Below are 27,927 nucleotides of genomic sequence, written 5' to 3' on the forward strand. Positions count from 1 at the left end.
TCTCATTGTAGCATGCAGGACACACAGCACAAGCATCACAAGGCTGGAAATCTGGAGTTGCAGAATTGAAAAGCAGAGATTTCAGGCCCTTGCCTGCTCTGCACCTTGATTCTGGAATGCCATCCCAGATCAGATCTACCATGTTCATTCTTTCCCAATTGTACTCCATGGTAACTCATCCCAGGATAAAGCAACGAGTGCAGCCCAACCCTGAATACCCCCTCCTATTCCACCTTCTGTCTGAACCCCAGCTCTGCCACTTCCTTCACTGCCACACATCCCTCACATGCTTTTCTTCTGTCCTTCCGCTCTCCGCTGTTAACCCTCTTACATAACGTATTGGGAGTACAGGTGGGGGACCGCAGCAAGGCCGGTCATATCTCAACCAGACATACAATTACTCACCCTTCATATGGCAAATTATACAAGAAGGACCCAATACAAGCCGGTTTCATGCGTTAGAGAATATAACATTTTCCGGCCATATTTATTACAATTCATAAACACGACAAATGTTTTGTTTTCCACATAAATATGACAATAAGTATAGTACAGCATAGTGATCGCATGGGCATATCTAATACATACAATCTCCTATCAAATATTCCATAACTAATACATGAATATATTAAATTTCATATCAAATTAAGAAGTCATGATTGACCACCCTCAGGCCTTTGTGGTGCTGGCTGATTCAACTGACTTGACTTAATTGACTTGGACCCAGGGCAACACCCTGCTGGTCTTTCGATAAGTTGCCTTCTACAAAGCAAACTCACTTGCCCCCTCAGGACTGAGGGGGCTTGGCCCTTGCCCATTCTCCCTCGCACTACACATGACACAACTCCCATTCTGTATAATGCTCTTTTGCTTTGTAGCAAGGTTCTTGCTATAAAAAGCACATGTACGCAAACATACATTACCATGCATATATACATACAATTATAAAACATAGCCTTTTGTGGGTGGCCATTGTATCCTGACGGTTTAAGTTAATCTATAGGAATATTTATTGTATCCTTGTTTCTAAATAACATATGTCATTTATTATTACATTTGCTATTCCATTTCTCTCCTGTATTTCTTAAGTTCATAGGCTTTCACAAACATGATTTTCCGAGTGTCAACTCGAGGTCTTACTTATGCATATCATTCAATTTAAGAACAATAGACATGCAATTCAGCTACTTCTTTTGATTTCAGAATCATGGCTCATCTAATAGGCCTAAAGAAAGATTTAACTTTTTTCAGATAATTATTTCCAAACTTCCTAAATTTACTCCTTTTCCCTGCGAAACCAAGTACCATCTTTTTTCACCATTTTTACCAACTATCAGAGAGACTATCCTTCTGCCTCGATGTAAAAATTAAAATATGCTTCATTCCATTGTGGGATGTTCTGGAACTTGGCAGTTATACATTTGGTTTACAAACAGGATCAGCCTTTGATAGTTTTGCTGCTCTAATTGTGGATCATTTAAAAATTTAATTCACTTAATGTCGAAATTCTGACTTAAAATGGTGTACTTTTCCCATTAAATTTGTTAAACAATAATTGAGATGGTGGTCTCAAATATTCTGCTGTCCTAATTACTGATCTGCCACACCCTGCACATTTTTGTCTCTTTTCCAACCTCATGCCCAATCCTGTTAACGAGAAAAGTTTCAAAAGTTGGTTGTAGTTAACAGCATTTCTGACACCTACCAGTAAGGTTCAGGTCTGAAAGAGGGGTGGAACAACTGTACTGTTGTTTTTGTATGGGGTACATCAGAGAGCTAATGTAAATATTATCATTACCCTGAGGTCTGTCTGTGGCATTCAACAATGTTGACTATAGCATCGTAATTGACTTCTCTAGCAAAAAGTAGAAATTTGTGTTTGATTCCAAATGCCAGATTGAATTGTGTCTTTCTCCTCTATATTTCCCTGACACTCAACAACTGAAATGTGGATTGAGACAGGGCTTTTTCGAGAGCCATTTACAATTCAAATACAAGCAGGAGTCCCTAGCCAATGATGGCCATGCATCAAAACCAAAACCTTTCCATCACTGACAGCAGATCAACTTCAACAAATGTAACTAGGAGAAAACATATGGGCATATTTATCATGACTTTGCATTGTCCTTGCACCTCGCAAGGCGGTGCAAGGGTGACACAAAACCTAAGTCAGATTTATCAAGCCACACAAGATTACCTTGTCGGGCCCTGAATGACAAGATAAATGTGAAGTAAAACAAAGCAGCGTGAATCGCTGCCTTGTGTTACTTTGCCACAGGGGGGTGTTCCATGGGTGGGACATGGGTTTTAAAACACATTCACCCATGGATTTTGGTGCATTCCCAGATTTATCAACACTGGTAAACCTGGGAAAGTGTCAAAATGCTACACCTTCCCAGGGGATGTGCAAAGAGGAGAAATAACTTTATCTCTCCTTGTTGTTTCCTATTTCTAGGTGTGCTACATTTACAGTTTTTACTTAATTTGTGGACGCTGGAGACTAGTTAGAACAGAAAATATCTATTGCAACTATGTGTCACATCCTTGAGACATTTTTCTGCTTGAACCAGACTCTCTCTGGCATTTCAAGTATACCTGGGGAGAAAATGTACCAGCAAAATGTATTTAAACAAGTGTTAGAAATGAGGTCTCTAGTTGGCAGTCGGTTTGCACCCTGTTCAAGTAGGCATTGTAAAGCATTTGCGCATAACACACAGTAACACAGCGAAAACACTACAAAAGGACACCACACCATTTTTAGAAAAATAGCCAATATTTATCCATATAAAACAAGACCAAATACAATAAAATCCAACATATAGTAATAGATTTATGAATTCGGCAAGATTTACTTAAAAATACAGTTCCTTGAAGTCGATAGCTCCACCTGAGGCTATCGCGACATCATGATCAACAAAACCAACAGTTCAGGTCTGCTGCGGCATCGCGGGCCAGCTATGGTGTTGGGAAGACCTGCAACAGTACCTTTGGAATTGCAGGACACCGTGACCCTCGTGATGAGCCCCAGAGAGCGGCGTCGCTGGCGTCACGGTGTCGGTTCCAGAGTCGGTGCATGAGTCGTCGGCCCTTGAAGTCAGTCACGTTGCAGATCGAACTCCGGGTTGATGAAGTGAGGAGCGCTGGCATGGATGGGGTCGGGGCTGCGGTGCAAAGCAGGACGATGCGAAGTAAAGTCCCCACAGGTCACGGTTCAGTCAGCGGCTCGGTGATGGCATCCAGCACCGCCGGTGAGACCAGAGCTGTGGTGTGAAGCGGAGCTATGTAACATGCGGTGTCACCAGGTCTTGGTGCAGGCAGCGGTGTCATTGTTGCTGATGCACTGTCGTCAGTAGGCCCAAGCCAGCAGTGTGGGCGGGACAGTGCTTCATGATCCTCATGAGCTTTGTCCACAGGCCACGGTGCAAGCAGGGATACCTGATGCCGACACTGGAGTCCATGATGCTGACGTCGGTGGACTGGGGCTATGTTGCGGGACGGGATGGTGTTTCGTACTCCTCATGAGCGGTATCCACAGGCCATGGTGCAGACAGCAGCACCGGTGTCAGCAGGAGCGTCATCGTCAGAGATGCCCAGGCTGCAGTGTGAGCAGGCGATGCTGGAATACAGGGTCCACAGGTCGTGGTGTGAACAGCGGCTCAGTGAAGTCATCCGATGTCGGCGTCGGTGAGACCAGGGTCACGGTGCGAAGCAGGGCATTCCGGCTCTGTGCGGCACCGGCAGGTCACGGTCCAGGCCAGAGGTGTCAGTGGTGGTGTTGCAGTGGTTTCTCCTCTTGAACAGCACAAAACACACAGTTCCCAGTGCTGAAGGTCAAGGAAACTGAAGTCTTTGGTGTCCCTGAGACTTCCAACAGGAGGCAAGCTCTACTCCAAGCCCTTGGATAACTTTCTCAAGGTAGGATACACAGCAAAGTTCACCCTATTGCACTATTTTCAGACAGAAGCAGCAACTGGAGGCCAGTCCAGCAAAGCAACACAGCAAAGGGACAGTACTCCTCCCCCATCTCTTTAGCTCTTCTCCTGGGCAGAGGCTCCTCTTGATTCCAGAAAGATTCTTAAAGTCTGGTGGTTTGGGTCCAATACTTATACCCCTTTCTGCCTTTGAAGTTGGCAAATTTGAAAGCAAAGTCTCAAGTGTTTGCAAGATCCTTCCTTGTCCAGGCCAGGCCCCAGACACACACCAGGGGGTTGGAGACTGCATTGTGTGTGGGCAGGCACAGTCCTTTCAGGCGTAAGCGACTTCTCCTCCCTCCACTCTAGCTCAGATGGCTCATCAGGATATGCAGGCTACACCCCAGGTCCCTTGGTGTCACTGTCTATAGGAGCTGTGTAAACAGCTCAACTGTCAAACTGACCCAGACGGGGAATCCACAAACATGGTGAGTCACAGAATGGGTTAAGGAGAAAATGCCTACTTTCTAAAAGTGGCATTTTCTAACTCACAATCCAAAAACCAACTTCATTAAAAGATGTAGTTTTAAATTGTGAGTTCAGAGACCCTAAACTCCACATTTCTATCTGCTCTCGAAGGGATTCTGCACTTTAAAGTTATTTAAAGGCATCCCCATGTTAATCTATGAGGGAAATAGGTCTTGCAACAGTGAAAACCTAATTTGGCAGTATTTCACTGTTAGGACATGTTAAACACACCAGTACATGTCCTACCTTTTAAATACACTGCACCCTGCCCATAGGGCTACCTAGGGCATACCTTACGGGTGCCTTATATGTACCAAAAGGGAAGGTTTGATCCTGGCAAGTGGGTACACTTGCCAGGTTGAATTGGCAGTTTAAACTGCACACACAGACCCTGATGTGGCAGGTCTGAGTCATGTTTACAGGGCTACTAAGGTGTGTGGCACAACCAGTGCTGCAGTTCCACTAGTAGCACTTGATGTACAGGGCCTGGGCACCTCTAGTGCACTGTACTAGGGACTTATCAGTAAATCAAATATGCCAATCAGTTCAGAAGGCAAAAAGACAGGGGAGACATGCCAAAAAGCTGCCAGGTCTAACAATGAGTAAGAGTAGTTTTCAGGAAAATCACATGTCCGTACGTAAAATAAAAAAATTGGGATTTTGCCAATACAGCAGAGACGTCCATCATTGTGTTTACACATGGCCTCTGACAGGACAATTCCTTGATTTCGAATGGATTAATTCTGTCACTACTGCACAGCCAACTCATTGTAGTAAGATATACGTCAGTGCTTAGTTTGAGATGGTTGTTGTAGGTGGAGCCCAATGGCACTCATTTGTGGAAACTAGCATTTGTTTTTGCTCCACAGACTTTGTCCCAGAGCAAGAAAGTGAAAAACACAAAAAAGGGAGAGAATTAGAAAGAGACAGATGAAAAACAGTGGCAAGGGGAGAACACAAGTATGAAAAGAAGCTGAAAGAGTGTCATGAGGGGCACGGAGTGTCCAGTAGTGAATTAAAGTGGAGTCAACATAACACAGCTTTGGGATTCAGCTCCCTCGACAACTAAGGGCTTCTGGGCAGAAATTTTGGCACCAGGATTTATTCTTTTACAAAATAAGCCTTAAGATCCTCTTTTTATTTTGGCACATCCTGTCATGTTCCTGGTGGGAGTCAGGGAGTTTTCTCAGTTAGCTACAAATTTTTGGAATCAACTTTGTAGAGAGCCCTGTCATATTAGACATCTATGGCCTTTAGAAGGTCAATCGATCAATCAATCAGTAGATTTGGAGAGTGCTTCTTGTCACCCATAAGGGTATCCAGGCAATGGCATGGTCCATTTGATTAGTTGAATAACCAGGTCTTCGGGGACTATCAGAACTCTGGAAGAGATGGTGAGGTCCTGTGATGAAAGGGTAGTTCATTCCCTATCTTCGCTGCTAGGTCAGAGAAGAAACAACATCTGCTTCTGCTACATTGGATGCAGGGGGGTGTTTTAGAGTAAGGAATGCAGAGCGGATGTGTTGGTGGGCTGATGGAAGTTCAAATAGTGGTTCAAGTGGGTCGGTCTGCATTTGTTGAGGGTCTTGTACGTGTAGGTCAGGAGCTTGAAGTGGCATCTTTTCTGTACAGGGAGCCAGTGAAGTTCCCTAAGGTAGGAGGTGATGTGGGTTTGTCTAGGAATATCCAAGACAAATCTGGCTGTTGTGTTCTATATGGCCTGTTGTCAGAGGAAGTGAGCTGTGATCCCAGGGTAGGGAGAGTTGCCATAGTCCAGTCTCCTGGAGATGTGGGCTTGGGTGATGGTGCATCTTGAGCTTTGAAGTAGTCATTTGAATATCTTGCGAAACATGCAGAGCATGACAAAGCAAGAGGAGAATATAGAGTTGGCATGAGTCATCATGGTCAGCTTGTTGTCCAGAATGATGCTTCGGTTCCCAGCATGGTCAGTGGGGGAGAGGTAGATCCACGTTCTGGGGGCCACCAGAAAGGGAGGCAGCATCCCATGAGAAGCTTTTGATTCCAAAGATCAGTATTGCTATCTTATCCCTGTTGAGCTTCAGGCAGTTGCCCTTCACCAAGTTGGCGATGTCTGTCATGCAGTTGTGGAAGTGTTTTATGGTGTTGATGGTGTGTTTCAAGTTGGAGAGGATGAGTTGGGTGTCTTCGGCATAGGATATGATGTTGAGTCCGAGGGCTTTGACAATGCTTGTCAGAGGTGACATATGAGTGTTAAAGAGGACAGGGCTGAGAGAGGATCCTTGGAGTACTTCACAGATGATTTCCTTGGGTTTGGATGTAAGGGGGGAAGGTGGGCTTTTTTCATTCTCCTGGTGAGAAAAGAGGTGATTTATCTGAGAACGGCTCCTTGGATGCCTATGTTGTGCAGCTTTGTGATGAGTGTGTGTGGGAGACCATTTCCAAGGCTGCTGAGTGGTCTTGGAGTTGAGTAGGGCTCAGATGTCATTAGTAGCCGCGATGAGGGCTGTGGGGTTGCTATGGAATCCAGATCTGGAAGAGTTGAGTAGGAGGTTCCATTCCAGCTCTGAGAAGAGTTGTTGATTGATGGAGTTTTCTAATAATTTAGCCAGGAATGGTTGGAGGGCATTTGATCAGTAGTTGTTGAGTTTGCTGCGGTCTGACAATGATTTTTTTAGTAGGGCGTTGACTTCTGCATGTTTCCAGTCCTTGGGAAAGGTGGAACTGGCAATTGAGGTGTTGAACAAGAAGGTGAGTACGTAGCTGAATCTAGTTTCCCCTAGGATGAAGATATGTTAAGGGCATGGGTCCATTGGGGCCCCTGAGTGGATTGAGTTCATGGTGGCGGAGGTGTCCTGGGGGGCTGGTTGGTTCCATTCAGTTAGTCAGATGTCTGGGGTGGTAGTGAGCTAATTGTGCTCCTTGAAGAAGTCAGTGGCCTTGGGCTCGGGTTTGAAGTTTCTGTAGATGTCGGCTACTAGACACTTTGGGCCACATGTATGAAATTCAGGTTTTGCGACTCTCAAATTGCGAGTCAATGACACTGTTTGCGATTCCCAATGGGGTCCCAAATGACCTACCTCTTGAATATTCATGAGGTAGGTCACAATTTGCGACCCCATTGGGAATGGCCTCCCTCACAGGGATGGTGGCCTGCTGGAGACAACAGACCACCATGTCTGTGACTGCTTTTAAATAAAGCAGTTTTTCTTTTTGTTTTAAATGCAGCCCGTTTTCCTTAAAGGAAAATGAGATGCATTTCAAAATCAAAAATGAAAAGTTTTCTTTCAATTTTTTCAGAGCAGGCAGTGGTCCATGGGACCACTGCCTGCTCGGAAAAAATATTTTCGCTGCTATTCACAAAGGGAAAGGGGACCCATGGGGACCCCTTCCCCTTTGCTAATGGGTTAGCAGCAGTTTGAAACTGGTGCTAACTGCAATTGTTTTGCAACAACATTCGCAGTCACAAAACAATCAGACATACCATCTGGATTCGGTATTAGGAAGAGACGCCTTTGTCACGCCCCTTCCTAGTACCGAATCGCAAAACCCAAACTTCAATTCAGTAACAAGTTACGGAATCGCAGTTTGGGCTTTGTACATCCCAAATAGAATTTTTCAAGTTGTAAACGGCCCGATTCGCCGTTTGCGATTTGAAAAATGCTTCGTACATCTGGCCCCTAGTTCTTCCTCATTTAGCAAAATCCTTTGCAATATTCTGTGTTAAATACAGTTATAGGAGCCTATTCTGTTTTCTTCTAATTTTATTTAAATTAATAACTCAACATAAAACTTGCCCTGTCAATTCCATAACTGTTGTATGGTACATCAGCAATATTCCTAGGACCGAAGCCATTTTTGCCAATTAAACAATTTGTGTGAATTAATAAAATGTGAGGGCATGTTTGCTCATTTCAGATTATTGATTTCTTAGAATTCTGTCACTTTTCTTCAGAAATAAAAAGAAAGCTTTTATTTTAAAGAAAAATCAATCTCCTTCGAAGTTTCACATTTTGTGCAGAAGAAATACATTTGTTTGGTAAAGGGTAGGCAGGACAACTAAGTGAAAATGTCAGATCTAGGATTAAAAAGAAAACACGCTTCCTAGAACCAGTGGACGCAGGAGAACTGCTTCCAGGTGACATATGGCCCCCCGGCTGCAATTAGAGAGCAGGTTCTATGGCTGTGCAAGTTCAACAAGAGCTCTTAGTTCCTGGATCGAGCCTCCACGGTGTATGGGTTTTAGCTGCGACATGAAAGAATATTTTGAAAACTGCCAACTTTGTGATCATTGCTTCTTAACAAATTACATATTTGATCATTAGTTTATTTATTTTGGTTGGTGTAATATTCCTGCAGTAAATATTGCATTGTATTGAAATTGTATCTAGATAGCTGTTGTGGCCCATAATGAGATCCTTAAGTGGATTACAGAGGGCAGCATACTACCCTGGGAACCCAAGGTTGGGAGTATGAGGATGGTAGTAGTGCCATACCAGTAGTGTTTAAACAATTTAGGCAGTAGGGACGCCACTCCTGCGAAGCAGTCTGATGTCCTGTGACTCGAATGCCACTGTTATCTCTGCCCTGCAGCACCATTCCCTGGTGAAAGAACTTCCACTCTTCTCATTTCTTTATTCTGGTTGCCCCATTGTAACATGAATGGATCAACAAAGTGGTGAAAAAAATTGAATGGGGCAATTACTGACTCTGAGAGATTAGAATATCCGGATAAAGAAGGTTGTCGTGAAACCGTTTTGAAGCAAAGCATGTTAAAAAAAAGTGTGGCAGATTTCTCAACCATAGTTGTACATGGGTTTTCTACCAGAATGTCATGGACAGAATATTGTACAAAAATATTGTACAATAAATATCAACTCAAAAAATATTGTGACTATAAGTATATAAAGCAAAGTATAGGTTTCTATACTTTACTGCAAATCTATGTATCATGATGATATAGCTATGCAGATTCAAGAGTATTAGATAGGTGTTTACCTATATATAATTTGCATAGTAGAAAGTCGCAAAAGTTGACTGGTCCTCTTTCATTTTATTGTTGCTGTATTTGATTGTTAAACTGGTACTAATAAGGTGAAATGTTTACTGGGGCAATGTTACCATGTGTTAAATTGACGAAACAATAAAGTAATGCTATCACAAAATGTGCCCCACTATGCCACATAATATGTCTTTTGTTGCCGCATAATTTAGCAACCATGTGCATAATATGGTCCTGCCCTGTCAGATAAATCCAGTGGTACTAACCATGGAGTAATCTGGCACTGTGGCATACTTAATGAAAATGGTTGCATTTCTAATTTGGAACTAATGGCATGTAAGCGATGTTTAACCAATCAAGCCACCTAATTGCACAGCAGACAATCTTGTTTCCTGGAAGCCTGGTAGTCCTACTGCCAGTGTCTACTGCAGTGCAGCACTGTAGCTGTTAGCCATACCAGCTAAAAGAGAGAAAGGGCTTCTTTGGATCTCTTTGAAGCCCAGTTCTACGATTCTCTTCCTTCTCCAGGTTGAACTCAAGGCATGATGATTTACTAACTAAAACTCTAAAACTCACATTAGCTTAGGGGCAGACATCACTTTCTACATAAAATGGAAACTCCCTGCTATGGCCCTTACATTTGATGCCACTAGATATGACAGAACTGGAAATAATGCTCCATGGATTGCTGTGACATTGTGGACTAGGACAGAGTACTCCAGATAAAGCTTTTTCAGTGAACTGCACACTGTCCTGCTTGGGGGAGTTTCCTTCTCTTTACCTGCACCTCTTTTTCTGTGTCCCCTTTCTCATTGCTCCAATCTTTTCTCTGCCTATAACCATTGGCCATATTCATTTTTCCTCTGCATCTCCTCTGCTTGAATGTATCCCCTGTGGAAAAGTAAGAGTGCCATAGGTTTTAGTGCAAACACAGCAAATGAGGCACCATGTACCCCTATTGGGCAGTAAAAACCAACATTTGTGGGAAGTGAAACTCTCAAACTCCTGAGTCCTGTCACCTCTGCACCTGTTGAACCAGTGATGATACAGCCGTGGTATCCCTCCTGATTGTGACCCCTTTCCCTTGATTCCTCTTCTTTTCGTTGTGGCACCATGTTCTATTCCTGCTCCTGCCAGTTGCATGTGTATCTGTGCATCTGCATGGGAGTGCTTGCAGTGCTCCTCACCATCGAGTATGTATTCCCTTTATGAAGGAAGCGTTCATTGCTCCTACCATGCTGGACCAGACTGGGGAACCATAAACAAATGAAGCAAAAAAACTCAATCTAGCCAAGCTCCCTTTGCATCCTTACGCCATTGCTCTTTTTCCATCTATACATTCTCTCTTTCTCTCCTCTCTGCTCCCTCTTCTCCCTTTCTGATCACTTTTTCTCTACCTTCCCCTTCCATCCATCTCTTTCTCTTGAAGCCTTCCCCTGCCTGCTGCAGTTACCCCCAGAGAGATGGGAAACCGACAGAAGCAACTTGAGTGGCCTTGGGCTTTAAAAAACAGTCTCAAAGGGTACCAGACCACTGGGTAAATGCCCAGTGGAATAAAAGGCCTGTCCAGCTCTCCTATCATGATGTACCTGTTCTGCATGTGGGAGGAAGACTTGCCTTGTTGCTCACAGTGATGTTCACGAGAGCTTTTCTTGCTTTGATGTGCCCATGTTTGTAAACCTTGCAGTGCTCCTTACCAAGTTGCACCTGATCTGTATGTGAAGAAAACTTCCATAATTGCTGCAAGGCTGCACTTTTTAGGTCGAGCACACAAGTGCTTTGAACTTTTGTAAGTATTGTGGGCTTTTAACAGTGCCCACCGCACACCCACCACTTTCACTCATTCATGGGCTTGCCTTTCAAAAATCCTTTGTTATCATTGGTGAATTATTTACTTTTTTCCCTCCTTCCTAGGGCGGTTTTGTTATGGCCTTGCAGACTGCCCCTGTTAAATGGATAATTGCATGATTGCTGATACGTTTGACTGTGAGCTAACTTCTTTTTCTTTTTTGTGTCTCTCCTTTGCACTCATGCTCTTGGCGACCGTGGCTCTTTGAATCGGCTCGCTTACATCGACTGCTTTACTTTTCATTTTCAATTTAAGTGGCAAGAAAAGTCCAGTTAAGAATTTAAAACGGTAATAGTTTTAACTCGAGCAAATTGGAGACCCATTGCATTGCAAATGCTTGTTCTGTAAGTGAAGCTCGCACAGCTTCTACATTTGTTGCACCCATTCCGAAACTAAGCACTTTTGGCTAAATGGACAAGGGGACAAGGCGGTAGCTCGCGGGCCCCGGAGACAGGTGCAGGCCGGATCGGACCGGTCATGGCCAATGGGCTAATGGTAGCCCTAGTTCAAATTTCGGCGGTCACCCAGAGTCAGCAGCCATTGGTTGCTATGTGATTGGCGGGAGCACCTGGGCAGGCATCAGGGGCAGCCACACCATTTAAATAACGAGCAGGGCTACCTGATTGCCTTCTTTTTCACTCCTGGCTGCCCCTGGTGACTATGGACGTGCCCCCTCCCCTTCTCCCCTTCTTCAGACAAGATTTCTTCTTTCCCACCCTCCCATCCCTGTATAAAGTCCAATGGGGGCAGAGGAAGAGTCAAGTTTGGCCACAAAAAACAGGTAGGCAACCTTGGCATCAAGGATATAAGTGCAGGCGAATTCAGAATGGAATACGTTTTAAGCCTTTAACTGAAGCCGGGGCAGGGGTACTGCGGTCTTTATTGAAAGGCTGTGGACGTCTTCTACCGCAATTGTCCATAGATGGCCAGGGTACTCCATTACACGGCCCTGGGGATACCCGGGGATGGTGGGCTGCGCTAGGGGACTGAGGTATGGCCCGGTTGACAAGGCCCATCTCCCAATGGGTGCCAGGGGGAGTCCCATATATTGGGTTGCTCTGGCATGGTTGTTTGGGTGACCAGCTGTCATGCTGGCCCAAGATCCCTCTGTCTTGAGGGGACAAGTGAGTTCGCCTTGTAAAGGACAGCTTATTGAGGGACCAGCACGGTTTTCATCCCAGGTCCAAGTCAATGCAATCAGTCAATGCCACAAGGGGCCTGGGGAGTGGTCAACCATGACTCCTCATGTATTTGGTATTTGCTGGGCATTGTTCATATATTGGTATTGAATATTTGCTAGGAATGGCATGTATTAGTTATGTACATGTGATAATTACAATGCTATTCTGTACATATTGTAACAACATGAGAAAGAAAATTTGTCGTGTTTATGAGATGTAATAAACACGTCCGGAGAATGTTTTATTCTCTAATGCAATAATGGCATCTTGTATTGTGTCGTTGCAGAATCAGTCATGGATGTGTAGATGTATAATGTTTGAGTGGTTGAGATATGACCGGTCTCGCTGCGGTCCCCCACCTGTGAGCCATAATGGCCATACATAGAAAAATGTATTACTGCAGTTTCCTGTACTCTACATTACACCCTGTGAGTGAATGCTACATCTATGCTACTTTTAGTCTACCTGTAATTTGTGTGTGAGTGAACATTGCACATGCCTAGCTCACACTGTTCCTGGATGTTCGGAACCATTGCTTAGTTTGTTAAAAAAAGAAAAAGTGCAGAGGCCCCAACTATTGCTTAGGAGAATGCCACGGGTGCTTGCGAATGCAGGGTTTACGAACACCAAAACTGTCAAGTCTAATGTTGTGAGGCTTAACACCTAGCATAGCACCTAGAAATCGTTAATGCCCTCAAAACTATTATTTTGTTCATTCATACGAGAATGATTTCTATGATATCTACTGTGGGTTTTCAATGAGTAAAAAACAAAAAAGAATGTGTAGTTACAAAACAATCACCAGGATGTTTGAACCACTGAGCATGTGCATTGTTGTCCCTTAAGGTACACCTGGAACCACCACAACTTCATGGCTTAATCCATATCACCATCTGGCCAAAGCATCACAAGCTGTCTCTGATAAGCAGTCCTAAGAAGCTTAAAGAACAACTTCTGGCATGGCACACTAATCAATTGCCAAGACAGAGAAAATATATAGACACCTGGAGAGGCTAAACTTTAAAAACAAATGCACAATACTGTGTGTGTGTGCGTTATTTGGAAGTGATTTCACACCACAGAACGGCCTACCAATATAAAGAACATGAAGAAATTTGTTATAGGTTTAAATGTATGCACTCTCTTTACGAAAGTCTTTGAGCTAGAGAGATGATATTTATAATTCTTCTAGATGAGTGGTAAGTACCAGCATTCGCCACTGCAAGATGTAACCCATATCCTGACTAGGTAGAAAGAGCATGAGCAATTAAAGCATTTGTGAGTTGTGGGCCATGCAGCCACTCACTGTATATTGACGTTTACAATGTCAAGTCCAAGGGAAACCCCTCCTGTTCCTAAAGGATGTTCCAGAGCTGTTACTGTGTTGGAGAACACAACTGAAACTTCAAAAACGATAAATAAAAGATCACACCTTCAGCAACATAAAGAAGTTTCCTACTTTATTCCTATGCACATTTGGATATTTTGAGACACAGGGGAATTTGCATCAACAAGGGCCTCATTAGGAGTGGTCTGTGAAATAAGGTGGTGTTTTCCTACCCTTAGATACAAATAATAGGGTTACCAGTAACTCTACAGACAGTGAAAAACCAGCTCATTACAAGTTGGATCCTGAGTGTCCAACAAAAAATGAGAAACAACAGATGGAATTGGTAAAACTGGTTCGAATTCCCAAGGTAATTCCTGATATTGGTCAGGGCTTTAACACAGAGATTTTGTCTAATTTTAGCAGCATACATTTCTCAGTGAAAGTAAAAAGATCCCTTGTCTTCCCATGGATTACCTGCGATAGGGCTGGACACCTACATTTTATGTTCCATGGGAATTAAGTGGCCTCTCATAATGAGGGCAGAGTATTCATATAAATACATTTAGGAGCTACATCATTTGTCCATTTAAATCTTTGAAAATGCCCTAATAATTCTTCGTAGCTCATGATTATAGGAATACTTTAGTATTAGTATGAACCTTATTTCAATCATTTGCTAGCCTCCAAGAAGAAGACACATCATTGAAATAAAAGGTGCAGATGTTAAATTCACATTTGACGATTCATGTGGCATTTTATATCACTACAATGTCCTATAGGCTTAAATTTAATTAGCATTTTCGATGTTTGCCAGACAATGTCAACACATCCTCTAATCTCAGTGTACAGTGGAGAGTTGTAAATATAATTACGTATTATTTTTCATGATTAAAACATAATTTGCTATCCCCGGGTCCGGATGGTTTGCCTGTTGACTTCTACAAGGCTTTTGCACCTCAGCTGGCGCCCCGGTTGCTTCACATGTACGAAAAAGCTATTCAGAGGGGCTGCTTGTCAGCCTCTCAGAGGAGGCATTGTTGGTGTCTCTTCCTAAGCCCGGGAGGGATCCAACAGAGCTGGGATCGTACCGGCCCCTAGCTATGCTGAACACCGACTACAAAATTCTGGCTAAAGTGTTAGCGGTGCGTCTTGCCCCGAGGGTGCCAGACCTGGTCCACCCCGACCAGAACGGATTTGTACCAGCCAGAGACACCTCGTATAATATTAGACGGCTGTTTCGCGTCATGCAGTATGCGAGGCGGGATTGGCTGAGGGCGGGCTGCCTAGTCCTGGATTTGGAGAAGGCCTTAGACTCTCTGGAGTGGCCCTACCTGTTTAGAGTGTTGCGGCGGTTCGGTGTGGGACCCTCCTTTACCCGGTTGGTGCGGCTGCTGTATACTAGGCCGCAGGTTCGAGTGAAGCTCGGGGGCGTGATATCAGAGCCGATCAATGTGTGCAGGGGCACGAGACAGGGTTGCCCTCTCTCACCGATTTTCCCCATGTGTGCATTTCTCCCATCCTTCTTGTTGCTCCCACCGTTGTTTAATTATTTTCCTTTACTATCCTTCCCCCATCCACTAGCTGACCTGCTCTGGGGTTGCCCACCCCTCCCCTGCTCTATTTGTTTATTCAACTTTAAAAAAAATTGTAGCAGACCAGGCAGAAAATTGTTGCTGGTCCTTCAGCTTTATGAATAAAAGTGTTTTCACCCTATTTCATTTTTGTTTGTTATTTCCTGATCCATCTTAGATTGCTAATTTTAAAAAAAGATGCACACATCACATGAATGCCACGTCTATCAGATGCTGCACCTTTGTTACCCATTTGTTCATGCTGTACAGCATTGCCATTTTTGCCAATGCTGTACAACATTAATACAATACATTGACAGAACAATATGTTCTCAAAATTGAGACCTATTGGCGTTTCCACTGCTTGTTTTTATTTTAGTTTTCAATCCCTTTGAGTAAAGGTATGCCCTGCAGTGCAGTGTGACATTTGTTTGTTTGTTTGTTTTTTAAATCTCTTAAGTGAAAGACACAAAACCCCATGTAGTACTACAGCAGGGCTTATATTTTTAAAGTTGCATGGAGAATGGCAAATATCTGGAAGGCATTCTACCTTTTTATATGTTTTGAGGACCAGCAGCCCATCCCTATATGCTGCCTTGCCTTTCCCTCCACCTTTATCCCAACAAGAGCAAAGGTCAGCCTGACAGACACTTTTCTTGTTCAGGTCAGATAGTTAGGAGCGAGACATGCGCTATATGCACATGCTCCTGGCTGCCTGAGCTGACCTTTGCCAGGCTGAGGATTTCACAGCCCTGTGGGCCTGACCTCATCAGCCTGGCAAAAGTGTCTCTAGTCCCTCCCCATCGTGATGAGGGGGAGTGTCACTGATTGCCTCGGACCTGGACATTACGGTTTTAAGCCCTTAAGTGCCCAGGGCCAAGTGTCCATCAGTGACACCTCATCAGAGAGTGGGTTGGAGTCAGCTGTCTCCCTCACCCCATCACACTCTATGATGAGTGAGGGACTTCTGTCTTCCCTCATTGGCTTAGGTCAACCAATGAGGAAAGGTAGCAGTCCCAACCCTCCTGGGACATCCAAGGCTTCCCTCTCTACCATGAAGATAAGTTTTTTTTTTTTTTGTATGTTTGGTGTGTGTGTGTGCAGGTACGACTATACGTGTATTTATTAGTGAGTGTGTGTGTGTGCATATGTGAATGCATGGGTGTGCGATTGAGTGTGTATGTGTGTGTGTGTGGAGCCCCGTTCCTGTCCCTGGTAAGATGACCAGCCGCCACTGGTTTTGAGTTAGGTGATGGCAGTCACATTGTTTTTATAATGTCTAAAATGAAAGTACTCTAGTCTACTTCTGTGTATGTATGGTAGAAGAATGTAGTTTGTTTCATTGTTGTTTATGGTCAGTAATCATGGGAAACAGACTATTATCTGTAGCAATACTAATATAGGAGCAGTCTGTAAACTGGGTTCCATAGACATTGTAAACAGACTGTGCCATGACCCTGATCATAGAACGGAAGAGAGCAGGGAATTTAATTATTCTTTTAATCAATTTCCCTTGTGAAATGTTCTCAAAATATGTACACTGCACTCTGAAGGGTGTCACCAGTGTGTTTTACAAATATATATAGTTTCACTGCATCTCCCTTCACTGGGAGATTTGGATGCAAGCAGAATTAATTTTTCTAGCCTAACTGAGATGTCCAAAGATGGAAGAAGTCAGTAAATCTTTATGTAGTGTCTCTATGTGCTGCATGGAATGTATCTATTTCTTTAAAAAGGTTTTTGCTCCTTGTCTTTGAGTAACTGGCTCTGTAACTTGGTACTAAGGAATAATTTAAAGATATCCTCATTTAATGATAGTTTTGCATTTCCCCAACCAGAACACATAGCAATTAAGGGGTTATTTATTAAATGAATCTTCATGTTACTTAAATAGCAAAACAGACCAGTGAGGGTTACTTAGATTCATGTAACTTCAGTGATTTTCATATAGGGACCATCAATTCCGAAGGCCAATGCTCAAATAAAAAACCCTCTCATGGATGTAAAACCTTCCTAGGACTAAAGTTCATGCATTATCTGATTCCTGTGTATGTTAGAGGGAATTAGAAAATTGTGCACAGCTTACTCTATTTCTTATGAATAAAGGTGGATTACAGGAATAAAATGAACTAACTGGTATATTCATGCATCAGAAAAAAGATAGACTGAGAAATTAAAGATTAGAACAGAAGAATAAAATAGATAATAATATATGCATAATCAATTGCTCCAAGACAAGGAGGCATGAATGTTTACAGGCATCTGGATTTTTTTCTTAGCAATTTAAATTGTATATCGTATGTCAAGCAAGTTACCTCACCCCAACCGCTCTCACTCCCTGCGCAACTGACATCTTCACAAAATTTGGGTCAGGTAAATGCAGTCTCAGCTGCCTTCTTCCAAACTCTACGCATGCTCCAAAAGATTTTCAGGTGGCTCCCAATCAAAGCCAGAAGGACTGTCACTCAGGCCCTTGTAATAAAGTGAGTCCACACCAGATGAAGATATGTGGTAGGAGATATTTATTACAGCCTCAACCAACAGCCAGCATATCAACTCTCATCTTTTTGTATGACTTGACACTCCACTTCTTGTGCTTTTACACTGACCTTGTCTTCTTTATGTGCTTTACTTAGTTCTCCAACACACTTTAACATATGCTCTACCCTTTTTGCAATACTAACAACCTCATCCAACGGTGGCTCGTCCTTTAGCCAGAGTTCTTCCCTCACTTTATCACAGAACAAAAACACATTTGAACAGAAAGAAAAAGAGGGTAGAAAGAACTACACAAAATCACGCAAATGTAAAGGAAACCTGCGTGTTCTGACACTCCTACGAGTATGATCAGACCTTAAATCAATGTCAGAGGGAAAACGATAAGAAGTATCATCTCTCCTGTCGGCCACACCACACTCCCCAAAATGTGCTACACGACTATGATTCCAGATGCGACCATCATCCGTCTTGACAGAATTTTTAAACAGCTTAATGATAGTTTTTGGAGAGGTATATTTTGACCAATTTTGACACCCAACAGGAGCTTTGACCTTTACTTTATCTCCAACCTCAAAATTTGTAACTTTCGCATTATTCCTTTTATCAACATAAATCTTCCTTTTGCTTTGCAGAGACACTTCTTTGTCTCTCCATTCCCCAATACCATTGTTTTTCAAACCCTTCCCAGCAACCATCCAGCCAGGACACAAACAAGTATTTGGAGACCTTCCCCTGAGCAGTTCAAAAGGAGTCTTCCCCGTTGATGCATGAGGAGTGTACCTGTAAGCTGTTATACGACCCTGCAGTTCTTTTCTCCAATCTAAACAGTTTACCTTTGCTAATTGTATACTCTCTTTTAAAGTCCTGTTAAATCTCTCCAAAGCACCATACGCCTCTGGATGATATAACGCAATTTTTTTATGTACAATTCCACATTTTACAAAATACTCCTCCATCTGAGCAGAACAGAACTGCGGACCATTGTCAGAAAGAATAGAGTTAGGAAAACTCTCGCGTTTGAACACAGATTCTAAAAAACTGATCACAGATTGAGAAGTGATCTCTCTCACCAAACTCACCTCCACCCATTGTGAATACAAATCCAGCAACACCAACAGGTAAGGAGTCTGATGTTCTCCATGCAATGGCCCCACAATATCGATAGCTAATTCATCCCATGGACTTTTTGGTAAACTTCTACAAACCATAGGTGAACATCTTGGTTTGAGCACCTTATCACTAGCTTGACAAAGTGTACACTCCCTAACAGTACGTTCCACCATCAAATCTAATCCAGGCCACCAGAAATCCTGACGGATGTGCTCTTTGGTTTTAGAAATGCCCATATGCCCTTCATGAGCCATGTTCACGATGACTTCTCTCAAACTCAATGGGGGAATCATTCTTGTGCCCCTCATTAGAATACCATCAACAACGGCTAACTCATTCGCAACTAACGACCAAGGTTTAACCAGACTTCGAGACTTATGCTGTTCCAAAAGAGACATCACAGAACACAATTCACTATCCTTTTGCAACTCATCCCTCCATTCATCTTCCTTTACAGCCCCCAGCGTAACATCACAAACTCTTATGCCACACTCAGCATCACATTGATCATTTTCATCCTGAGATTTATCATTCCCTACCGCCTCCACCAATTTCGACAGACAGTCTGCCGTTACATTTGTCTTTCCCGGAATGTATTCAAACATGAAGTTATACTCCTGTAAGGAAATGACCCATCTCCTGATCCTCGAGGAAATTGAGTCCAAACCCTTCTTCTCAAAAATTTCTTTCAGGGGTTTATGATCAGACCTGACTACGAAAGAAGATCCCCACACAAATTTTCTGAACTTGTTTATGGCCCAGAAAATTGCCAACGCTTCCTTCTCTATAACATAATACCCTATCTCTGCCCCTTTCAAGCATCTTGAAGCACAAGCTATTAGCACCTCTTGGCCCTTCCTGATCTGAAAAAGAAGAGCACCCAGCCCCTTTATACTCGCATCAGTAACAATGAAAGTGGGATTCCCAGGTACAAAAGCTTGTAAGTTTGGTGCATTCCTGAGATCATTTTTTACTTGTTTAAATTCTGTACCACACTCTTCCATCCAAACAAACTCTGCATTCTTACACATCAACTTCCTTAGATTTACTGTCTTATCTGCAAAATTTCGTATAAATTTGTTATAAAATTCTGCCATACCTAAGAATGAAGAAACCTCATCTTTTGTACACGGTTCTTTTAACATTTCGATAGTGTCCACCAAATCCTTTTTAGGACTCACCCCCTGCCGTGAAATATGATGACCCAAATAGTCCAGTTCAGTGACTCCAAATTTACATTTGCTTCGCCTAAGAGATAACCCAGCATCAAGCATCCTTTTAAGCACAGCATGCAACCTCTCATCATGTTCTCTCACGTCTCTCCCACATATTAATACATCGTCCTGGTAGCACTTTACGCCTGAAATGCCTTTAAAAAGATCTTCCATAATCCTCTGGAATACTGAGGCCGCAGAAACCAGCCCAAACGGCATACGCAAAAACTTGAAGGCCCCCATTGGCATAATAAAAGCCGTTAAATCTTGACACTCTTTACTCAACGGAACCTGATGGTATGCTGATGCCATATCCAGAGTGGTAAAATAACAAGCACCATCCAGCGATGATACTAATTCCTCAATATTGGGAAGTGGGAACTTGTCAACCACCACTTCTTTATTTAAGGCACGAAGATCCACACATAGACGGATTTCATTATTTGGTTTACGTGCCACAACCATGGGAGCTAACCACTCCGTTGCCTCTACAGGCTGTATAACACCAGTGGACAACAATTTATCTATCTCTTTTTGTACAGCGTCTTGGACACAAATGGGAATGCGTCTAACTTTTGCCACAACTGGTACTGCGCCCTGTTTCAACTTAATATAGTGATTGTACCCCTTTAAACATCCCAAGGTGTCACTGAACAATTCCCCAAAAGCTCTCACAAACTTGTTTTCTTCACCCTCAATAGATTGTACCTGAACAGATGGATGTGCATTAGGATTGAGAATGACACCCAAACGTGCTTGATGACTCCAGCTCAACAAATTATCACCCCTCTCAGCAACATAAATCCTAGCATCAGTGAACCTACCATTGTACTCAATGCAGTCATCAAAATAACCTAATAACTTAATTGGCAACCCACCATAACCCGTAGGTTTAATATTAGGTTTGGACAGTTTCTTCCTTCCTTGAAAATTCTTCATAAAAAGATCCTTTGAGAGAAACGTGATGTGAGAGCACGAATCAAATTTCATTTTGACTCTAACATCCCCCACCAAAACCCATTCAGAGGGATGTTCCACCTCACTCTCACTAACTTGAAAACTGACTTCCTTTATTTCTGATCTAGAATCTCTCCTATTCCTCATCCTACAATTTTTCCCAAAATGTCCTCTTTTTCCGCAAACATTACAAGTAATCCTATTAGCAGGACACTCACTTGCATTAGCCATGTGTCCAAATCTTCCACATCTGTAGCAATTTCCTTGAAAAGGTGTTGCAAACCTCCTATTCCCCTGTGTCTTTTCTGCGCTATTTTCAATTACAACACCTTTCTCATGGACACCCTCATACTTTTTTTTCTTCTCATCTTTTTGTATGACTTGACACTCCACTTCTTGTGCTTTTACACTGACCTTGTCTTCTTTATGTGCTTTACTTAGTTCTCCAACACACTTTAACATATGCTCTACCCTTTTTGCAATACTAACAACCTCATCCAACGGTGGCTCGTCCTTTAGCCAGAGTTCTTCCCTCACTTTATCACTGCAACACCTCAGCACAAACTGATCTCTAATCCTTTCTTCTACCAACGCCCCAAATTTACAACTTGAAGCCAACTTCCGTAACGCCGTAATATATTCTTCAACACTCTCCTCTTTCCCTTGCTCCCGCACACCAAAATGGTACCTTTCCATAATAGTACTAATCTTTGGCAAGTAATGTAAATCTAGTTGTCTTGCACATATTTCATATTCATTCAACCCCCTCTGATCAGCTTGCGACAATGGAGGTAGATTTTCCAACACCTCCTGTCCTTCACCCCCTAAACAATGTAACAAAAGTGCCTGCTTCCTTTCACCACTCAAATTCGTACCACACACCCTGGCATAATTCTCAAAAATCTTTTTCCATTTCTTCCACTTAATAACCGGTTCTCCTGGATCTGACAAGAAAAACGGCGGCGCCGTAACATTCTGCATACTCACAAGAGGTGTAAAACACTTCTTCCCCACAATATATACCAAACCCTACTAGTTGCTAAAAGTACTTAAATTCCAAAAGGTTTCCCAGTCACCGTATGTCCCAGCACGATGCCGCTATATCAAACACATGTCTTCAGGTGTGTTTGTCACCGCAGAGACGACCTTTTCAGTTTACTTCATTTTACAACGCCCAATACTTGTATTCCACAAGTGCAATAAAGTTTCCAAAGAAATGTATATTCCCGTGACCACAAACCAATATAGTGATCCTTATCCAGTCTCCGTCTAAGTTTCAACTTCCAATAGACCGTCGATGTTCTTCTTCGATGTCCTCCAACAATTGCGCTGTAAAAAATTTTTTTTTTAAAAAAGAAAAAAAAATCCTTCTTCCTCATCTAAGATGGCCGCCACGAAACATTTAGTCCGTTTTCTTCAGGCAGTTGGGCTTGCTTTCTCTTTGAGCAATCTCGGATCGTTTTCCTCACTCAAAATGGCTGCAACCAAACATCCAGTCTATTTTCTTCAGTCAATCTGGCTTGTTTTTCTCCTTTCACCACACTCAAGATGGCCGCCAACAATTCCCACAGCTTACAGTCCTTTTTCAATTGCTCACTGACCTTCTGACGTCAGGAAGCATCCAGAGACCACTTTGATCCTTAGTAAATGCTCAAACAGCTTTCCACAAAACCCCTACAACCGCAATTTCACACTTTTCTCCGCTAGAACATGCTGCAAGACGCTCAATCCTCTCCCAGCACGTCTCTGTAAGTTATCTCAGTTTTTCTCTTAAATAATCCAAGCTCTTCCTTCTTTGTTGTTGTTGAGGCTGTCCCTTCCTCTGGGTTCCTTTTTATCCCACCTTCGTCGCCAGTGTAATAATGTGAATCCACACCAGATGAAGATATGTGGTAGGAGGTATTTATTACAGCCTCAACCAACAGCCAGCATATCAACTGTCATCAGAGAACCCTGCATCACAGAACCTCAGAACAAGCTGGTTCCATGCCCAGTGTTCTGGCATGGAGCCATGTTACATCATTAGGAACACCGTCTGGGTAGGAATCACCACATGCCTCCTGAAGAGACTACAGACAATACAAAACTCAGCAGCAAGACTCATCCTCGGCCTCCCCAGATGAATCCACATCACTCATCGCCTCAAGAAGCTACACTGGCTCCTGGTCCAAATGAGGTGCCAGTTCAAGGTGTTGACCCACTCTTACAAAGCCCTTCATAGCGAAGAATCAGCATACATTAACAAATGAATGACCTTCCACCAACCAAATCGGCACTTATGATCTGCCTCCCTCTTCCTTGCAGACAGCCCCCGGATCTTCAGAGCCAACAGTGAAGGATGCACCTTCTCTCACCATGTGGTCATAGGCTGGAATGACATTCCCCTGCACCATAAGAACTCATCATCACTACGCAAATTCAGGAAAGGTCTCAAGACCTGGCTATTCAAGTGAACAAAGGACCACATAGCAGCCAACAACTCCAGTGCAATGACACCCTCACGGGTGATTTGCTGCGCTTTATAAATCTTGATTGATTGATTGATAGTTGCTGATGAGGTACCAAGTTCTACTCAAGGGATCATTAGTGGTGGATACCCTCCATCCATAATTGTAGGGCACCAACATATGAGGCATGGAAGATTTCTACTCTATGTTATGAAAAATTCCAAAAGGGTTGCCAAATGGTTGCAGGGACAGCACAAGTTTTTCGATATCAAGAATATACCCAGGGGCATCAAGGTTTTTGTTGAAGAAACTATCCAATCCTAGACACCAGCTGGAGACACAATAAACTGTTGAAACTTTGGGGCCACGCAGTATACGCTTGTCTCAGAGAGCAGTGGACCGTCCTTTATTTTATAGAAGACTGAATTAACAGCTGTTATTTTGGAATATTGCATGAAATTACACATTACAATTGTGGGAGTACTATTTGTATTGTTGGGTTGTTTATCGTGATATGCTCAAACAAACGGTGAGTCAGTAGGCAAATTGGTTTGTGTAGATCACGTGCCACAGATCACAGCAGGTACTGCCCAGAAACGTGTACTGCTTTGTTTTTCCCTCCCTATGTCTAATAACCTCATTCCACAATGCCCCCCAGAAGGTATTAGCAAATTACCAGCATTTGATAGTTTATTTCTCACATCATTTTTGATTGAAGCATCATTTAAGGTGGATGTTCACGATTATTATGTAATCTTGTAACAGCTGTGGAAAGTGTAAGTTTAGAAGACCTTACAAGCACATTAAAGGGACAGCAGTTCATGCTTAAAATAATTGTGTTTTACCTTTTATAGTAGGCCTTTCTTTCCATATTTTGCTGGGATATGTAATATGTTATTGCAATATAATTACATGATTCACAACGGGTTGAATCCTCGCATCACTTTGCACAATTCCTATAACAGGAATATTTGTTTTTACAAGGTTAGAGTTTCTTTACAATCCCTCTGTGAGAGAGGTGTCAATGATTTCCCTTAGCTCTTAGCAGTGTCTGGGAGGTGCCAGCCTATTGAATCTACACTGGCCCTAAACGTATGCCTCTCAAGTCGGCATGTTTTACCTCTCAAAATATGCATTTGTAATCATTCTGTAACATTTTAGATGGCGACGTCTGGCTGGCAGAATGTTGCTGCAAATCACCTTATGTTATTTTCTCCTTAAAATGAGACAGTGGTGAACATGTGGCTGCTCTGCATGTGGGCGTCACGCCTAAGAAAGTCTGTTCTTCCAGGTGGAAGCGCAGCCTGTCAAACTAAGAAGTCGAACATGATTAGTGTTCTAAGTTCATTAAAATGAAAAGTTTACAGGGTTGCGCGCATTTCGTCTGGGTAGGCCAGAGTGGAACAATTTGGTTTTTCATGTGCTGAGTAGAATGCCATGTGCACGCACAGCAGGTGAACATTCCGTGAACGCGCCATGCTTCCTGTGCAGCAGAAAGCATCTCGTGACCTTCTTAACTTCCCATCGCACAGCGTGATTGGTTCCCTTTTCTGATCTTTCACTCCTTTCGATGTCAACGTGCTTGGTGAAGAGGAGCATAACTCTTCATCAAAAGATGGACGTGTGATTGCATAACCCTTGAGAGTACATTTGGCTGCACACCTACTTGGCACTTGGCTGAGAATGACCCGCTCCTCATATGTCCGACTCTTCATTTTACCTTAGAGGAAATGTGTTCTCTTATGTCCCTTCTTTATCCACATGATTGTTTTCACGTTTTATTTCTTGACCTGATGTGCTCTGTGAAAGTGATTACCACATTGTGCTTCATTTGCGCTGGTGGTTGCAGGAGGTGGGTGTTGGCATCCTTTTTTGGGGGGCAGGCCTTGTGTTTAATCATCAGACTTTGACCCAGAATAAAAGAGTCAGAAAGAGAATGGCAGAAAACGGGGGAAAGAATGAGGAAGCAAAAGAGAGGAAACCATTGAAAAATAGGTAAAGCAAGGATTAAAAAGAGACATAATTGGTGAGATAAAGAGACAAAGGGGGTTATTCTGACCCTGGTGGTCCATGACCGCCATGGCGGAGGGCGGCGGAAGCACCGCCAACAGGCTGGCGGTGCTTCCTGGGCTATTCTGACCGCGGCGGTAAAGCCGCGGTCAGAAAAGGGGAACCGGCGGTTTCCCGCCGGTTTTCCCCTGGCCCAGGGAATCCGCCATGGCGGTGCTGCTTGCAGCACCGCCATGGGGATTCCAACCCCCTTCCCGCCAGCTGACACCGCCAGAACCAAGATGGCGGGAACGGGTGTCGTGGGGCCCCTGGGGGCCCCTGCACTGCCCATGCCACTGGCATGGGCAGTGCAGGGGCCCCCTGACAGGGCCCCACAAAGATTTTCACTGTCTGCTTTGCAGACAGCGAAAATCGTGACGGGTGTCACTGCACCCGTCGCACCCCTGCAACTCCGTCGCTTCCTCGTTGCAGGGGCTTTCCCGCTGGGCTGGCGGGCGGCCTTTTGGCGGTCGCCCGCCGGCCCAGCGGGAAAGTTGGAATGACCGCCGTGGTCTTTTGACCGCGGTGCGGTCATTCGGTGGTAACCGCATGGCGGGCGGCGACTGCCGCCCGCCGCGGTCAGAATGACCGCCAAAGTGTATAAAGTGGTGGGAGACTGAGCAATGAGTTGGACCAAGACAAGGCAGCCTTAATATTCTGCAACTAATATCGTTTTAAGGGGGAGAGAAAGGATTTTTAAGGAAGAAGCAGTATACCCTCATTATGATAGTGGTTCATTTTCAATACTTAACCCTACTCCCTCTTATCTTCCTACTGGATTGGGCCCCTCTGCTGGACTACCCAAAGTGAAAAAATTTGGCAGAATAGCTGAGGTGTGAAAGATATAATTTTAAAAGGAAGTTGACCTCCCCACCCAAATCCAGTAATTGCATTCTTCATCATTTTGTCTGCTCCTGACTAAGAAACTACCTTAGCTCAAAATCGTAATATTTATCTGGAAAGTCAGAAGTCCTAGCTGAGTCAATAGTTTTGGTCTTTCTGATCTTCTAACTTTTTCCTGTTCTCCCCAGACGTTCAATATCCTTCCTTTAGGCGCTTAGCTGCATCCACTATTCCCACCCCATTTTCCTACTCTGCAGGTACCACAAAACTAATATTGTATGAGGATGGCTTAATAAAACTTTATTGATGTGCATCTTTCACAAGGCCAAATACAATTACCCCTTTTTTATTTCTGGGCCCTCAGTATATCAACATGTTTCAGCATATCCATCGGGCCTTACACATTCATCGGGACAAACCTTTTGGGTTTGTAACAGTTAATGTCATCTGTACATGACTATCATTTGTATAAAATGCAATAAAACTAGATCACCTAATTCTTGCATGGATGTTGAAGCTGAAGTCTTTTTTTCTCAGTGTTGAATTACTTGCTCTTCCACTACACAAAGCTGAAGTGGAATTATTCCCTGGGATGATTATATGTTTTGAACCTTCTCTGTTTTAGCCACATTAATTGCACCTTTGGAGGACCATCAACAGGACCAAGTCCTGCACATGTATATGAGTGAGCAGTATTATGAACTGAGCATGTAACTTGTTATTCAGCTGCTGGTGGAAGACTTCCAAAAAGAGCTTTTTGCCCCTGGACTTATTTATTTTTACAACTTAAGCATTGGCTCTACGCAGAGATGCCTGAAATGCAACTGTATGGACATGTTTTCCCTCATTGTTGACCTGCTAAGATGGATTTGGAACTCTTGGTTTTATTTATGGTCATAGTCTTCACTGTCTCTATAGTCATAGCGCTTTGTTTTCCTTTCTCCACTGTCACAGGGCTGAGTAAGTACAATGATGAAGTTGACTTTTCCATTGCAATCTAAGGTCTTTCAAAGATTACTCTAATTTACCAGTTACTATATAAGGATTTTTTCAGGTGAATATTGGTACGATACTAAACCACATGAACAGCACATTAATATATCAAACAACAAACCTGTTGGGTTGCTGGCAGGTGCTGGTATTTATTTTATTCAAGTAAAGAGAAGATATAGGGCACTTCTACCTTTAGAAGGTAAAACCCTCACACATCCATTGGATGTCATGCTTCATCCTCAGGTTTGCTCCTCGTCGGGCTGGCGCTGCATTCCCCACAAGGCCCCTGAAAGGGGCTCTATGCCACAGATCTTTTAGAAGTGTGTGCCATCAAAGCGAGTAGGAAATAATTCAGACCTACTCAGTGATACAGAGATCTAGAAAAAACTAAAATTGGCTCGGGAGCCAGCCTACAACCAGTTTATTGTGAATGGTGAGTCTCGGTCAAGGTTAAAAACAAGTAG

General features: G+C 43.3%; 1 protein-coding gene across 6 annotated transcripts in view; it reads left to right on the forward strand.

Annotated features, from left to right (window-relative positions):
* Positions 1–27,927, forward strand: part of EPHA3 (EPH receptor A3) — an 853,173-nt gene that overhangs the window by 317,074 nt on the left and 508,172 nt on the right. The gene's annotated exons all lie outside the window — the stretch shown is intronic.

This window comes from Pleurodeles waltl, chromosome 8 (assembly GCF_031143425.1).
Source record: "Pleurodeles waltl isolate 20211129_DDA chromosome 8, aPleWal1.hap1.20221129, whole genome shotgun sequence".
Lineage (NCBI taxonomy): Eukaryota > Metazoa > Chordata > Amphibia > Caudata > Salamandridae > Pleurodeles > Pleurodeles waltl.